Source organism: Salvelinus alpinus, chromosome 18, assembly GCF_045679555.1.
Source record: "Salvelinus alpinus chromosome 18, SLU_Salpinus.1, whole genome shotgun sequence".
Lineage (NCBI taxonomy): Eukaryota > Metazoa > Chordata > Actinopteri > Salmoniformes > Salmonidae > Salvelinus > Salvelinus alpinus.
The window spans coordinates 7707220-7719818 of NC_092103.1; the positions used below are offsets into that span (position 1 = coordinate 7707220).

At 43.0% G+C, this 12599-nt stretch overlaps 1 protein-coding gene across 5 annotated transcripts in view; it reads right to left on the reverse strand.

Annotated features, from left to right (window-relative positions):
- LOC139543630 (rab GTPase-activating protein 1) overlaps positions 1-6421 on the reverse strand; it is a 138200-nt gene extending 131779 nt beyond the window's left edge. For 3 of the 5 annotated variants that reach the window (XM_071349908.1, XM_071349907.1, XM_071349911.1), the window contains exon 1: positions 6269-6421. The gene's annotated coding sequence lies outside the window, so the exon portion shown is untranslated. The remainder of the gene's footprint in view (positions 1-6268) is intronic. The other 2 variants (XM_071349910.1, XM_071349909.1) reach the window with 1 other exon arrangement.
- Positions 6422-12599: the final 6178 nt, after the last annotated feature.

Sequence of the window (12599 nt, forward strand, 5' to 3'; positions counted from 1 at the left end):
CTGCAACTGCCTCTGCAAGGCAAACGCGGCGTTCCATCGGGAATTAATGTACTTCTTTCTGGTGTACCAAAATGCAATGTCGGTGTGATCGAGGAGTTGACTCTCTCCCCCTTTCACTCTCACTCCCTCTCCAGCCGAACTGGCTGCTTTAAGGCCTGCCAGGCCAAGCCAGGCCAGCTGAGCTCTCCTCTTCTCTCAGTGCATCTCATCTCACCTCACAAGGGTAGAGGAAGACCGTGAGTGTGATTACTCAGGCTTGCAACACATAGTCTAGCTTCAACCAAACTCGCTGCAGTGATTTCAAAAAGGCAGAGACAGAGTTGAGCTTGGGACAGTCGAATCACGAGTGGCGATACACAAGAGAGGAGAGAGAGAGAGAGACGAGAAAGGAAAGAGAGAAACGGCGACAGTCACTGAATCACATTGTGCGGTTGATGATAACCATTTTATTCAGACGAAGGCACTCAGTCACAGCCACAAGCTTACAGTGGCTCGGGGTGGTTAATGGATATTCTTGAAGAGATCTTACAAGGTTTCCTATCATAACCTACTAAAACAGTATTATGTGGAAGATATACAGTATCCTGCCCTTTTACTACGCTGAACCAAATTATAAAAACGCAACATGTAGTGTTTGCCCCATGTTTCATATGCTGAAATAAAAAGACCCCGGAATTTCTTCCATAGGCACAAAAAGCTTATTCCTCTCAAATTTTGAAGGAGCGTGCAATTGGCATGCTGAGTGTAGGAATGTCCACCAGAGCTGTTGCTAGAGAATTGAATGTTCATTTTCTACCATAAACCACCTCCAACGTCGTGCCCTTGCCCAGTCATGTGAAATCCATAGATAAGGGCCTAACTTATTTATTTCAATTGACTGATTTCCTTATATGAACTGTAACTGCATGTTGCGCTTATAATTTTGTTCAGTGCATTCGAAAATATTCAGACCCCTTGACTTTTTCCACATTTTGTTACATTACAGCCTTATTCTAAAATGTATACAATTATTTTTGTACCTCAATCGACACACAATACCCCATAATGACAAAGCAAAAACAGGTTTATATATTTGAGAACTTATTAAAAATGAAAAAAAAATCTAACAATTTTCACATAAGTATTCAGACCCCTCACTCAGTACTTTGTTGAAGCACCTTTGGCAGCGATTATAACCTTGAGTCTAATTGGGTATTACGCTACAAGCTTGGCACACCTGTATTTTGGGACTTTCTCCCATTCTTCTCTGCAGATCCTCTCAAGCTCTGTCAAGTTGGATGGGGAGCGTCGCTGCACAGCTATTTTCAGGTCTCTCCAGAGATGTTCGATCAGGTTCAAGTCCGGGGTCTGACTGGGCCACTCAAGGACATTCAGAGACTTGTCCTGAAGCCACTCCTGGGCTGTCTTGGCTGTGAGCTTAGGGTCGTTGTCCTGTTGGAAGGTGAACCTTCGCCCCAGTCTGAGGTCCTGACCACTTTGGAGCAAGTTTTCAATAAGGATTTGTCTGTACTTTGCTTCATTCATATTTCCCTCGATCCTGACTAGTCTCCCAATCCCTGCCACTGAAAAACATCCCCACAGCATGATTCTGCCACCACCATGCTTCACCATAGGGATGGTGCCAGGTTTCCTCCAGATGTGACACTTTGCATTCAGACCAAATAGTTCAATCTTGGTTTCATCAGACCAGAGAATCTTGTTTCTCATGTTCTGAGAGTCTTAAGGTGCCTTTTGGCAAACTCCAAGCGGGCTGTCATGTGCCTTTTACTGAGGAGAGGCTTCCATCTGGCCACTCTACCATAAAGGCTGACTGGTGGAGTGCTGCAGAGACGGTTGTCCTTCTGGAAGGTTCTCCCATCTCCACAGAGAAACTCTGGAGCTCTGTCAGAGTAACCGTCGGGTTCTTGGTCTCCTCCCTGACCAAGACCCCTCTCCCCTGATTGCTCAATTTGGCTGGGCGGCCAGCTTCTGAAGAGTCTTGGTAGTTCCAAATGTTCAATTTAGCAATGATGAAGGCCACTGTGTTTTTAGGGACCTTGGGGGTCCACTGGGAAACACTGACCAACACTTTGGTTCCAACCCTGTCACAATAACCCCTTCCTGGCTTTTTTTTTTTTTGTTGTTTTGTTTTTGGTAACCTTCCCCAGATCTGTGCCTTGACACAATCTTGTCTCGGAGCTCAACGGACAATTCCTTCAACCTCATGGCTTGGTTTTTGTTCTGACATGCACCGTCAACTGTGGAACCTTATATAGATAGGTGTGTGCCTTTCCAAATCACATCCAATCAATTGAATTTACCACAGGTGGACTCCAATCAAGTTGTAGAAACATCTCAAGGATGATCAGTGGTAACAGGATGCATCTGAGCTCAATTTCGAGTCTCATAGCAAAGGGTCTGAATACTTAAGTAAATAAGGTATTTCTGTTTTTGTTTTTTAAATACATTTTCAAACATTTCTTAAAACCTGTTTTCGCTTTGTCATTATGGGGTATTGTGTGTAGATTGATGAGAAAAAAATGTTTAGGGAAAGGGAATGGGGGGGATACCTAGTCAGTTGTACAACTGAATGCCTTCAACTGAAATGTGTCATCCGCATTTAACCCAACCACTCTGAATCAGAGGTGCTGCCTTAATCGACATCCACGGCGCCCGGGGAGTCAAAGGGTCTGAATACTTTCTGAATGCAACGTATGTATATGTGACCTACCACCTCGATTCGGTTTTATGTAGCAAAAAAAAAAAACACTTTAACACTCCTTGGCCTATATTCTAATCTGACTTTGGTGCAGGTCATGTTGTTCTTCGCAATACCGTCTCTGGTAAACACACACTATACTATAAATTAAATCAACGTTTATTTGTCACATGCACAGAATACAGAAGGTGTAAACGGTACAGTGAAATGGTTACTTGCATGTGCATAGTAGCAATATCAAAAATAGAAAGTATACAGATAAAAAATATTTTATAATTATTAGATGATGCTTACCCAGACACACTTGTCTAAATTGATGGGTCATGTGAAAGAAATGCTAAAAGCACCTCCCAGTCACATCTAGCTAAGTGGATGGGTCACTACTGTCTAGACATGTACACGTTCATGAAATACAATAGATGGCCGTAATCACCCCCAGACACACTGGCTATGTTGATGGGTCATGCAATCGTCTAGCGAAGTGGAATATTTTGTTTAGACATGTAGCTAGCTAGCTAGTTAGTTAGTTATCTAAACAATGAATCACAACCCCAACCCATACTACTAGCAATACAAACTGATTGTCATTGCTAGCCACCATGTATGAAATTCTGTTGTATGAGTCAGCAGGTAGCTAAAGCTAACTAACTAGGTTCAATGTTAGCTAGCTAGCTAACAGTAGGCTATAACTAGCAATGCAAATAGATTGAGATACAAAGAATATTAACGCACAGATCACACAACATTCGCTAGCTAACACTACGCTTTAACTTGCAATGAAAACGACTTCCTTGATTGAAACAACACTGCATTCAAAGCGCCCACTATATTCCAGCTTTTGATTGAACAGTATAAACAATCAGAATGGAGAAAGAGCCATTAAAATCCCTTATAATGTGTTGCCACCCTAGGATCAAGCGCTACTCCTGACGCATTTTTAGAACTTTTATTATGCAAAAACCTAAAATACCATTAAACACTGTCAAAAATGTGAAAAATACTGCGCTATGATATTTTGGCCATATCGCCCAGCCCTCGTGGACGATTGAAAAAATGCATGCTCAATCACAGTTGTAGCCTAATTGTTGGCCTGGCGTATAGCCTTTCCTTGTAAAAAATGTTGCACAATCAATCACCACATATGTCCACACTGACACTCCCTAACTGAAAGTCTTTCTAGGCTACTTCAGGGATACAGTAATAGTCCACAAACTAGTCACGTGTCTCCTCTGCATAGAAAACATGACAGGTGTCTTGCATCAGACAGGTATCATAATGGTCATTCCATGTCATTTCAGCAGGCCATGTCACCCACCATCTCAGATTGTTCTGAAATCGTTTCTGCAGTTAAAAACAGATACGATTAGCATTCCTGAAACATTATTTTGTTGAAATGTAATTTGATCTCTAGGAAATTAAGCTAATTGATTACAAAATGTTGTGATCCATTTAATAAACACAAGAGACCAGTAAAATGGATAAAAGGGTGTGGTGGCAGTAGCAGGAACAGCGGTAGCTGGTAAAGAATGCAAGCGACTTCAATGGCTAATTTCTCTGAACATGGGAAAATAAATATCACCAGATTCTCAGGGAGTACATTATAAAGGTTGAAGAAACAATATTCCAAGCAGCAGCTCCATACTACTTGTCAGACATAGAGAACTGATACTGTATATGGGTTGTTGGGGTGGGATTGCTGTATTGGGGTGGGATTGCCGTGGGTGGCTATTGATCATTTTATTGTATTTCTTATGTCTTACTCATTGTTCGGAAGAATGAAGGACCAAATTGAATGTTAGGTAGTATATTTATTGAAGATTATATGAATCCTATCAATTAAAAGGGCCAATTTGGGTACAGAGGCTTAATTTCATAGAGATCTAATTATATTTTAACAAAATCATGCTTCAGCAAGGCTAATCTTAACTGTTTCTAACTACAGAAACAATTTCAGAACAATCTGAGATGGTGGGTAACAAAATCCTCTTTATATGTGCTTTTCGAGGTGGAATGACTCATAGGAGACATCCTCCAGAACAACTGACTATTTTGTTTAGTAATAGGTTAGCTCCAAACACCACTTGTGAAAGTTCTCATGGGGCAAGTGCAAGCCTTATCCTGTCTGACTCCTGTCCAGGACATGGCTGTCAATAGTACACATCCTAGATGCTACTGCCAGGCTGACATAATGCAACAACAGCAAGGCCTATACCTGGAGTTGCACACCATTCAAGGCTACGTGGGGTGAGCTATTTGCACAATGGAAAATTGCAGAAATTCTGTAGCCTGGCACAGAATTCAAAACACCTGCACACAGTCAACAACAACTCCAACAAACACTGATCATAGATAACTGTAGGCCAGGGAACTTTCCCTTACTGTGAGCACCTGTACTTTTTTATGCAAATATTTGAATATGGCTCAGGGGGGTGTGACTAGTACAGTTGTTTTGTCGACTGCTGCCTGTATTTCAGGTGAGTGAACAAACTTCAACTGGCCTGGGCTCCGTTACCATGACTACCGCTACTCATAATCACCAAGGGAGAAAGGGCTTCAATATGGAACGCCAATTGGGTCTTTGCGTGTCAAAAAAGATACACGTCCAAACGGCGTTCCATACTTCTTTCAAATGACAGGCACCAGAGAAATGCGGCACGTGTTAATGTTGGGGATTAATTCATATCCCTTTGGCTAAATTCCATAGTCGTCGTTAGTCAGTCTTACCATAGCTAACTGACGTTACCTGGCTGTCAGGGGCAACTAGCTGTCCCTGACATGTCATCTAACGTTACGGGTAACGTTATAACAGTAACATATAGGCTATGGTAATTTACCCTGACGTCATGTGTCCTGTAAATCATCAGGGGGCCACTAACTAGCTGGCTAACTAGTCATCTGCCAATACAGATGATGGAATATTACAACTACCGAACCCAGCAACTACTGTTAGCTTACTAGCGAATTTAGCAGTCCCCGTCATTTGCAAATAACACCAACGCAAGGTTACGATAGCGCGGTAGTTGTTTCTGCAAACAAATGCATTTCCAGTTAACACACGGTTGAGTACAAGAAGCGGTAGCTGGCTGGGACCGGGTAGAGCTAACTAGCTGGGACCGGGTAGAGCTAACTAGCTCACTAATGTTAGATTACTACTGTAGTTAGATACCGAGAAAAGCAAGCAGCGAAAGCACTACCTCGTTACGTTACACCCGCTAGCCTAGCTAGCTACATAACTCTGCTTTCTCCAGCCAACTTCGTGATGCCCTGAGTTTATGCAGAAATGTTAATTTGCCATAACATTAGTTGGAGGAACACTAGCTATATGTCTGGCTAGCTAGCTAACGTTACTGTCTAGTTTGGACATAAAACCGTCAGCAAAACTGCTCGGCCTTCAAAGTGATGCACAAACCTTGAACGTTCGGCAGCCCACTGAGCTAATGTTGGCTTAGTTACAGTAGCCAGCTATTTAACAACACTTCAAATATCTCCAGGCTAAAAGTGTCCTGTTCAGAGGAGACACTCAGCTTATTTATTTAACACAGACATGCATATAAGTGTCGAATATCTTACCTGTTTCGACAATTGTGTGTTATTCCAAAGACGGTTATCATAACATTGCACTAGCTAGCTAGCTAGCTACATCTGCAACAGCATTTAGGGCTGTAAACACAACGCAAACCCCACTGCATTGGAGCATGCGCAGTACAACACACCTCCTTCGAGTGTGTCAGGAAAAGCACTCCCTGGGACCTATCTGGTTATTGTCATCCAGACCAGCACTACATTTCAAAGTGTATCTTTGCAAAATTATAAAACAAGGCTATATGAGATAATTAAGAGACAATGTCGGATAAAAATCGAATGAAGTGTCAAATAAGTGACAGATAAACATATTCTGCATAGGATTCAGTCATCAAATTTCAAGTTTTTATTAGTTGTATGAACAAAATACACATGGTGTATATATACAACGTCCAACGAAATGCTTACTTGCAGGTTTCTTCTCGACAATGCATCAACAATAAGAAATAATACAACATATAAAATAATACAAACATAAAGTAAATGGTTCAGTAGAATATAATAAATATTGTTGCATAAGTATAAAACAGGAAGGCAAAATTATAGTCAAATAAAATAACATTGTATTAGTCACATGCTTCGTAAACAAGAGATGTGAACGCATGCCTCGTAAACAACAGTGAAATGCTTACTTACGGGCCCTATCCCAGCAATGCAGAGAGAAAGAAAATAGAGTGAAACACATAATAATACAAGTAATAATAGATATGTGTAATGATAACTTGGCTATATACAAGGGGTCCCAATACTGAGTCAATGTGCAGGGGTACGAGGTAATTGAGGTAGATATGTAGGAATAAAGTGACAGATAGTAAACACTAACAGTAAGTTAACTATTTAACTAACTATTTAGCAGTCTTATGGCTTGGGGGTTTAAACTGTTCAGGGTCCTGTTGGTTCCAGACTTGGTGCATTGGTACCGCTTGCCGTGCGGTAGCAGAGAAAACAGTCTATGTTTCCAGCCACCTAACTGAGTTCCCCAGTTAGGTGGCTGGAGTCTGCCTACCCAAGGACGTCAGAGGACAAAAATCAGTTAACCACCTAACTGGGGAACTCAATTTAACCTTGCGCAATACCCTAGATGCAGTTGCACCCCTAAAAACTAAAAATATTTGTCATAAGAAACTAGCTCCCTGGTATACAGAAAATACCCGAGCTCTGAAGCAAGCTTCCAGAAAATTGGAACGGAAATGGCGCCACACCAAACTGGAAGTCTTCCGACTAGCTTGAAAAGACAGTACCGTGCAGAATCGAAGAGCCCTCACTGCTGCTCGATCATCCTATTTTTCCAACTTAATTGAGGAAAATAAGAACAATCCCAAATTTATTTTTGATACTTTCGCAAAGCTATCTAAAAAGCAGCATTCCCCAAGAGAGGAAGGCTTTCACTTCAGCAGTAATAAATTCATGAACTTCTTTGAGGAAAAGATCATGATCATTAGAAAGCAAATTACGGACTCCTCGTTAAATCTGTGTATTCCTCCAAAGCTCAGCTGTGCTGAGTCTGCACAACTTTTCCAGGACCTAGGATCAAGAGAGACACTCAAGTGTTTTAGTACTATATCTCTTGACACAATGATGAAAATAATCATGGCCTCTAAACCTTCAAGCTGCATACTGGACCCTATTCCAACTAAACTACTGAAAGAGCTGCTTCCTGTGCTTGGCCCTTCTATGTTGAACATAATAAACGGCTCTCTATCCACCGGATGTGCACCAAACTCACTAAAAGTGGCAGTAATAAAGCCTCTTTTGAAAAAGCCAAACCTTGACCCAGAAAATATAAAAAACTATCGGCCTATATCGAATCTTCCATTCCTCTCAAAAATGTTAGAAAAAGCTGTTACGCAGCAACTCACTGCCTTCCTGAAGACAAACAATGTATACGAAATGCTTCAGTCTGGTTTTAGACCCCATCATAGCACTGAGACTGCACTTGTGAAGGTGGTAGATGACCTTTTAATGGCGTCAGACCGAGGCTCTGCATCTGTCCTCGTGCTCCTAGACCTTAGTGCTGCCTTTGATACCATCGATCACCACATTCTTTTGGGGAGATTGGAAACCCAAATTGGTCTACACAGACAAGTTCTGGCCTGATTTAGATCTTATCTGTTGGAAAGATATCAGTTTGTCTCTGTGAATGGTTTGTCCTCTGACAAATCAACCGTACATTTCGGTGTTCCTCAAGGTTCCGTTTTAGGACCACTATTGTTTTCACTATATATTTTACCTCTTGGGGATGTCATTCGAAAACATAATGTTAACTTTCACTGCTATGCGGATGACACACAGCTGTACATTTCAATGAAACATGATGAAGCCCCAAAATTGCCCTCGCTAGAAGCCTGTGTTTCAGACATAAGGAAGTGGATGGCTGCAAACTTTCTACTTTTAAACTCGGACAAAACAGAGATGCTTGTTCTAGGTCCCAAGAAACAAAGAGATCTGCTGTTGAATCTGACAATTAATCTTGATGGTTGTAAAGTCGTCTCAAATAAAACTGTGAAGGACCTCGGCGTTACTCTGGACCCTGATCTCTCTTTTGACGAACATATCAAGACTGTTTCAAGGACAGCTTTTTTCCATCTACGTAACGTTGCAAAAATCTGAAACTTTCTGTCCAAAAATGATGCAGAAAAATGAATCCATGCTTTTGTTACTTCTAGGTTAGACTACTGCAATCCTCTACTTTCCGGCTACCCGGATAAAGCACAAAATAAACTTAAATTAGTGCTAAATACGGCTGCTAGAATCCTGACTAGAACCAAAAAATGTGATCATATTACTCCAGTGCTAGCCTCCCTACACTGGCTTCCTGTTAAGGCAAGGGCTGATTTCAAGGTTTTACTGCTAACCTACAAAGCATTACATGGGCTTGCTCCTACCTATCTTTCCGATTTGGTCCTCCCGTACATACCCACACGTACGCTACGGTCACAATACGCAGGCCTCCTAATTGTCCATAGAATTTCTAAGCAAACAGCTGGAGGCAGGGCTTTCTCCTATAGAGCTCCATTTTAATGGAATGGTCTGCCTACCCATGTGAGTATTTACTGAAGACTCATCTCTTCAGTAGGTCATATGATTGAGTGTAGTCTGGCCCAGGAGTGTGAAGGTGAACGGAAAGGCTCTGGAGCAACGAACCGCCCTTGCTGTCTCTGCCTGGCCGGTTCCCCTCCACTGGGATTCTCTGCCTCTAACCCTATTACAGGGGCTGAGGTACTGGCTTACTGGTGCTCTTCCATGCCTAGGAGGGGTGCGTCACTTGAGTGGGTCGCTGACGTGATCTTCCTGTTTGGGTTGGCGCCCCCCCCTTGGGTTGTGCCGTGGAGGAGATCTTTGTGGGCTATACTCAGCCTTGTCTCAGGATGGTAAGTTGGTGGTTGAAGCTATCCCTCTAGTGGTGTGGGGGCTGTGCTTTGGCAAAGTGGGTGGGGTTATATCCTGCCTGTTTGGCCCTGTCCGGGGGTATCATCGGATGGGGCCACAGTGTCTCCTGACCCCTCCTGTCTCAGCCTCCAGTATTTATGCTGCAGTAGTTTATGTGTCGGGGGGCTAGGGTCAGTCTGTTATATCTGGAGTACTTCTCCTGTCTTATCCAGTGTCCTGTGTGAATTTAAGTATGCTCTCTCTAATTCTCTCTTTCTCTCTTTCTTTCTCTCTCTCGGAGGACCTGAGCCCTAGGACCATGCCTCAGGACTACCTGGCATGATGACTCCTTGCTATCCCCAGTCCACCTGGCCGTGCTGCTGCTCCAGTTTCAACTGTTCTGCCTGCGGCTATGGAACCCTGCCCTGTTCACCGGACATGCTACCTGTCCCAGACCTGCTGTTTTCATCTCTCTGGAGACAGCAGGAGCGGTAGAGATACTCTCAATGATTGGCTATGAAAAGCCAACTGACATTTACTCCTGAGGTTCTGACTTGTTGCACCCTCGACAACTACTGTGATTATTATTATTTGACCATGCTGGTCATTTATGAACATTTGAACATCTTGGCCATGTTCTGTTATAATCTCCACCGGCACAGCCAGAAGAGGACTGGCCACCCCTCATAGCCTGGTTCCTCTCTAGGTTTCTTCCTAGGTTTTGGCCTTTCTAGGGAGTTTTTCCTAGCCACCGTGCTTCTACACCTGCATTGCTTGCTGTTTGGGGTTTTAGGCTGGGTTTCTGTACAGCACTTTGAGATATCAGCTGTTGTAAGAAGGGCTATATAAATACATTTGATTTGATTTGATTTGACCATTTTTAGGGCCTTCCTCTGACACCGCCTGGTATAGAGGTCCTGGATGGCAGGGAGCTCGGCCTCATTGATGTACTAGGCCATAGGCACTACCCTCTGCAGCACCTTGCGGTCTAAATGCCAAGCAGTTGCCATACCAAGTGGTGATGCAGCCAGTCAAGATGCTCTAAATAGTGCAACTTTATAACGTTTTGGAGATCTCAGGGCCCATGCCAAATCTTTTCAGCCTTCTGAGGGGGAAGAGGCTTTGTCGTGCCTTCTTCACGACTGTGTTGGTGTGTTTGGGCTATGATAGATCATTAGTTATGTGGACAGCAAGGAACTTGTAGCTCTCGAACAATAGCCCCTCCGTTTCCTGTAGTCCACGATCAGCTCCTTTATCTTGCTGACGTTGAGGAAGAGGTTGTTGTCCTGGCACTACACTACCATGTCTCTGACCTCCCTATAGACTGTCTCATTGTTGCAGTGGTGAAAAAAGTACACAATTGACATCGTTGAGTAAAGATATCTTAATAGAAATTACTCAAGTAAAAGTGAAAGTCACCCAGTAAAATACTACTTGAGTAAAAGTCTTAAAGTATTTGGTTTTAAATTTACTTAAGTATCAAAAGTAAATGTAATTGCTAAAACATACTTTAGTATCAAAAGTTAAAGTAAAAGTATAAATCAAATTCCTTTTATTCAAATTCCTTATATTAAGCAAACCAGACGGCACCATGTCTCCGACATTATTTACAAACAAAGCGTGTGTGTTTAGGGAGTCCGCCAGATCAGAGGCAGTAGGGATGACCAGGGATCTTCTCTTGATAAGTTTGTGAATTGAACCATTTTTCTGTCCTGCTAAGCATTCAAAATGTAACGAGCACTTTTGGGTTTCAGGGAAAATGTATGGAGTAAAAAGTACATTTGTAAAAGTAAAAGTTGTCAAAAATATAAATAGTAATGTACAGATACCCCAAAAAACTGAGTAGTACTTCAAAGTATTTTTACTTAAGTACTCTAGACCACTGCATCGTCATCGGTGATCAGGCCTACCACCGCCATGTTGGCAGCAAACTGAATGATGGTGTTGGAGTCATGGGCGGCCAAGAAGTCGTGGGTGAACAGGGAGTACAGGAGGGGACTTAGCACGCACCCCTGAGGAGCCCCCGTGTTGAGGGTCAGCGTAGCGGATGTGATGTTGCCTACCTTCACCACCTGGGGGCTTCCCGTCTGGAAGTTCAGGATCCAGATGCAGAGGGAGGTGTTCAGTCCCAGGGTCCTTAGCTTAGTGATGAGCTTTGAGGGCACTATGGTGTTGAACGCTGAGCTGCAGTCAATGAACAACATTCTCAGTTAATAGTTCATTTTGTCCAACTGGCAAAGGGCAGTGTGGAGTGCAATAGAAATTGTGTCATCTGTGGATCTGTTCGAGTGTTATGCAAATTGGAGTGGGTCCAGGATGTCTGGGATGATGGTCTTGTGAGCCATTACCAGCCTTTCAAAGCACTTCATGGCTACAGATGTGAGTGTTACGGGGAGATAGTCATTTAGACAGGTTACCTTGGGGATCACGTGACCCTTGAACGAGATGGCCACGTGAACTGAGAGCGCCGCACATGTCATTTCCAATTCTTAATCTTACCTCCACTTCAAGTTAAACCTCATTAGCTTTAGTCAAAAAAGTCATGGCGGCTACAACAGGCGACATTTACATGTGACTTTTTTACCGGGATTCAACCAATAGTCGTGGAAAAAGCCTCCAAGATACAGCTAGCTTCAGAAAAAGCTAGCGCCATTAGCCAGAGGCCCAACAACTGCCAACCTCGTCCTCTGTCGAAGACATCCTTTCTGAGCTGAGATCCCAACGTACAGAACTCAACATCAAACTAGACAGCATTAATCCTCAGCTCAGTGCGATAGGGGGCAAGGTGACAAAATTCCTTGCCTGACATCAACAACAAGATAACCATCAGCGCGGGGCGCCTGGATGAGGCAGAGCGCCGAATCCTATTCATGGAAAACTCACAGGCAGACCCCATGGAAATCTGCTCTAAAGAAAATAGAGCATCTGGAAGAGAAAACAGAGGACCTGG